Source organism: Quercus lobata, chromosome 4, assembly GCF_001633185.2.
Source record: "Quercus lobata isolate SW786 chromosome 4, ValleyOak3.0 Primary Assembly, whole genome shotgun sequence".
Taxonomy (NCBI): domain Eukaryota; kingdom Viridiplantae; phylum Streptophyta; class Magnoliopsida; order Fagales; family Fagaceae; genus Quercus; species Quercus lobata.
The window spans coordinates 28,370,318-28,375,330 of NC_044907.1; the positions used below are offsets into that span (position 1 = coordinate 28,370,318).

The following is a 5,013-nucleotide window of genomic DNA, read 5'->3' on the forward strand; positions in this document are numbered from 1 at the left end:
TTATATTATTTAAAAATTTTCAGAAAATTTGGACAAAATAATGAATTTTTTAACAAATTATGCTATGGGTACAATTTTTGGCACAATTTTATATTACAACTTGATATATGGCGAGTTATGATTAGTAAGGATGTGTCATGTCCCTACATGACCCACTGACATAACTTTACTAATCATAACTCACAATTTGACAAATTATGATATAAAATTGTACAAAATATTGTGTTCCTAACATAATTTTTTTTTTAACTTCCTTTTTACTTGTTTTCACTTTTCATTCGGCCCCACTCCCCAAAACTTTTTCTCCTCATTCTTATCTCATGTGTTCCCTTGTCTTGCCTTTTATTCTCTTTAGTTTTTTTTTTTTTTGGTTTTTTTAATATAAATTGTACTCTCTAGTCTTATCAATTAACAAATCCCAAAATTCTCACATACAAAACTTCATTCTCACCGTCAATTCAAAATGATCTCTTTAGCTCTCTATCTTCTTTCTTCTTGTCTTTCTAATAGTCTGATATTTTTCTCCTTTTTCGTCTCTTTCTTCATTTTGGTTAGCTCCAAGAATGCCTACAAAATAGCTCTTCGAAAATGCATGATTCAACTTCTATTTCAGAAAATCTAATGCCAGCGTAAGTTTGCTCTCTACTTTCCATTACTATATTACTTCATTCTCTCTAATCTCTAATCTCTATCAAATGTGTGTGGTTCTCATTGATTCTAGATTAAAAACTATATATAAAAAAAAGGGGTGTGGTTGTCATTGTTTTGTTTTGTATATTTTCACAATATTTTTATAATTAAGTGGTAGGTTGTTATTAGTTGTTATTGTTAGAGAAAAAAATAATCTTTATATTATGATTTATTGTGAAAATATTGTAAAAATATTGTAAACATGACATCTTAAATTTTTTTTAATTTCTTTTTGCGCGGTGCCCAATTTTCAGGCGCGTTCTAAATTTTTTTGATTTCCTTTTTTTTTTTACATTATTTTTTATTTGTGCAAACAAAACACTGTTACTCTCTCTTTCTCCTCCCACATACAGACCCACGCCTCTCTACCTCCCAAAAAGACCGGTAAGCTCTCTCTCATCGTTGTCATCGATCCTCTCTCTCTCATCACTCTTCTCTCTCTCATCACTCTTTTTTCTTCTTTCAGGATTAGCATGATATTGATTTCAGGAGGTGTTGGTTTTAGGACATAAATTTTGGGATTGGAGAAGGTAATAGAGTCTTTCCCTTTTGTTTCATGGTTATGCGCAAGAAAAAATAACACAAATTAAAGTTTTTGACTTTGTCTTTGTATGAAACTTACATGTAAAAGTTAATTCCTTTGTGGGTTTGTCTAATCTTTTAGTCAAGTTTTTACATACCCAGTTGGATTTTCTCTTATGGGTCTTTTTTATTTGGATAGATTTAGTGTGTTTCTATGGATTCCCTAAAATTTATTAGGAAAGTGAAATAGAATTGTTTTTTTTTTTTTTTTATTTATTAAATTTTGTCGGCATTGTGTTTTTAAGACTGAGGCTTTCTTGCATGTGTTTGTTACATTGTTCAATTGGCAGTGTGTAACCTAGGTTTCTTGTCCAAAGGGGTTGAATTGGGGTGAATTTGCATTGGATGGTTTTAGAGTCCATCTATTTCTCTTTATGCATTCAAGTTCAAGCATGCCTTTGTGTTAGAATGTAATGTAATCTCTCTCAATTTATGTCTTTAATAAAACTTATTGAACTTCGAGCTATATTGTATTATTAACAAATTCATTCATAAAAAACTAAAAACAGACAGAAATAAAGTTTCTCTTCCTTTATAGGTGTCGAATCCTTTCATAGGTGTGTATAAAGGATATTGTTTGTCTAAAGATGCTGAGGAGCACCTTGTACTGATGTGGGCTACCATATATATATATATATATATATATATATATATATATTTGTGTTTTAAAATTATTTAGCTTTTAGGGGCAACATGTTTGGCTTCTTTGTTCAACAACCACAGTTGCCCTCGTAGTAGAATGCCAAAATCTTTACCATTTTATATAACTGCATCATCAAGGTCTCACACTGAGATTGCCCCTTAAATACTTCCACACTTCCGTTTTACTTAAGATAAGTGGCCATAGAAAATGTCTGAAACTTGGTCTAGAGTTAGAAATTGCTTTTAAATATTTGTCTCTTTAACTGATTTGTCAAGTTTTTGGAAGTTGCCGTTTGTGTTCTGCTTTAGCTTATTGTCCTTTTTTCATGGCATTGTGGCCTTTGTTATTGCAAGAGATTGTTCTAATTGCTCTCTATCATAATTTTCAGCTTCTAAGTGGGTCAAGGGGAAGCAATTGGAAGAAGTTGTGGCCATTAAAAACACGTGAGTTCTGCCAATATATGATTTGTTGCTCAGTTCATCTTGTCTGTGATTTGGGTTTTCTCATATATGCTTGTTTATCCACACATTTTCTTGGCTTAGCTACTACCTATATGTGGTTTGCTTGTTTGTTCTTATGCTTGAAATGTTTTGTGTTTTGGGTTTTGGATAGCCAATATTTGGTGCTGTTGCAGGCCATATAGGAAAGGGACATTTGTTGTGCACATAAACTGTAACTTGATATGTAGATACACTCCCTGCAATATTGTTTTCAATTACATCAACATGGTCAATTCTAGTTAGGAACCATAACTCACTGAAATTAAAAGGGAAATAGAAACAAAAGCACACACCAATTTTATTGTGATGGCTGAGGTTTTTTTTATTTTTATTTTTTTTTATTTTTATGGTAGTGGCTGTGTTTTTGTGTAAATGGTGGTGACTGTGTTTTTTTGTTTAATGGTGGTGGTGGGTTTTTTGTTTATGGTAGTGGCTGAGTTTTTTGTTTAATGTTGGCGGTGGGTTTTTTGTTTATTGTGATGACTGAGTTTTTTGTTTAATGTTGGTGGTGGGTTTTTTGTTTATTGTGATGGTTGGGTTTTTTGTTTATGGTAGTGGCTGAGTTTTTGTGTTAATGGTGGTGGCTGTGTTTTTTGTTTAATGGTGGTGGTGGGTTTTTGTTTATGGTAGTGGTTGGGTTTTTGTATTAATGGTGGTGGCTGTGCTTTTTGTTTAATGGTGGTGGTTGGCTTTTTTGTTTATGGTAGTGGCTGGGTTTTTGTGTTGATGGCGGCGGCTGAGTTTTTTGTTTATTGTGATGGCTGGGTTTTTGTAAATGGTGGTGGCTAGTTTTTTTTTTTAATAGTGTTGGCTGGATTTTTTATTCGTTGTGGTGGTTGGGTTTTTGTTTTGGATTTCACTTTATTTGTTTTGTTTTAAATTGGGATTTTTCTGCATTCTTTATGATTCTCCATGGTTTGTAATGGGGGTTTGGTTTTTATTTGATGAGAGTGTTGTGGGTCTTCTTTCTTTGATAGTGATGTTGTATTATGATTATTTTGTCTAGTTAGTTATTGGGTTTTTTGTGGACATTTTTTGCATTGTCTTACTAATAATATATATATATATATATATATATGGTATTACATCTTACCAGGGATATAGGTTTGCAATCTAGTTTGTTATTGATGTATTTTCCTTTTTTACTTGTGCAGATATGGGATTGGTGGCAAAAAGATAGCTTTTGTGGGACTATTTGAACTCAAATAATTTTCTATAAAGTTTGGAAGCTAAGACATCATTTGTATATAAATGGTTGTAATTACTTTGTGAACATCTTTATTGCATTTTGAGATTGTATGGATTTATTTATTTATTTATGGATTTGGTTAGAAATGAATGGATGTCTTTTTATTTTATTTTTTATTTATTTATGGATTTGGTTAGAAGTGAACAGGTTAAAGTAATGGAAAGTAAATGTAAAGAATATTAATAAAAAAAAAATTGGTGACGATAATTTTCGTCGCCATATCTGACTATAAGTAGAAATTGGTGACGAAACCTAATCTATTGAAAAAAAAAAAAAAAATCTGGTGACGCAAAAATTCGTCACCTAATCTATTGAAATTGGAAAAAAAAATACATTTGGTGACGAAATATTCCGTCACTTGAAAATAAGGTTTAGTGACGAAAATATTAGGTGATGAAAAATTTTCGTCACCTATCATTTTTTATTGGTGACGAAAAAATTTCATCACCTATCATTTTTTTATTGGTGACGAAACATTTTCGTCACCAATACATTCTGTGACGGAGCTTAGGTGACGAATGCTGTTTCGTCACCATTTCGTCACCATATGTATTCGGTGACGAAATAAGGACGTATTGTGACGAAATGTTTCATCACCATAGTCCACATTTGTTGTAGTGATCGGTGTGTTTCGGCCGGAAAAAGGAAATCGGCCGGTAAGGAAAAAAAAAAAAAAAACTTAAACCGAAAATACTGGTGGACTGGAGTCACCGGTGGACTGAAATCGTATCTTTACTTCTTCGTGTTCTTCTTTGCATCGTCTTCTTAAGTGAGTATTGAGTTGTTCTCTGTTTTTTTTTTTTTTTTGGGAAGTGCTTTGTAACTTCTGTTTCTCTTTTTGATAAGTACAACACTTAAAAACTCTTCTTTGTTTTTTGTGCCTCTCTGACAAAACATGAGAGCCACATCTTCCCTTTTTTTTCATTTTTCATTTTTTTTTTCTTTTTTAATGGGAAGCTACACGTGAGAGCCTCCTACTTTTTTTTTTTTTTACCTATTATTATCTATTTATTTTTTATTATTATTATTTCTATACTACTACTACTACTACTACCACTATTATTATTATTATTATTATTATTATTATTATTATATGAGTTTTCTATTATTATTATATAAAAAAGCATGCTTAGTAATATATTAAAAATATTTTTAATAATTTTTTAATCGTCGAGTCCCGCCGCACCCGCACCCACCTTATTCAAAAATTGCCGAGTCCCAAAATGCACCCGTGCTTCATAGTTTCTTAGTTGCCATGGTAGACTGGTTAAGAAATTAAAAGGGGAGCAAACTAATTTTTTTTCCCATACTCATTTTCTAGCCTTGCATTTTTTATGAACCTTCATAAT

General features: G+C 31.6%; 1 long non-coding RNA gene across 1 annotated transcript; it reads left to right on the forward strand.

The window, feature by feature from the left end:
* The first annotated feature begins 402 nt into the window (after positions 1-402).
* On the forward strand, positions 403-3,748 carry LOC115983346. The gene is made up of 4 exons (XR_004090026.1): positions 403-629; positions 1,157-1,220; positions 2,304-2,358; positions 3,570-3,748. It is a non-coding gene; the product is annotated as an uncharacterized LOC115983346 (long non-coding RNA).
* The last annotated feature ends 1,265 nt before the right edge of the window (positions 3,749-5,013 follow it).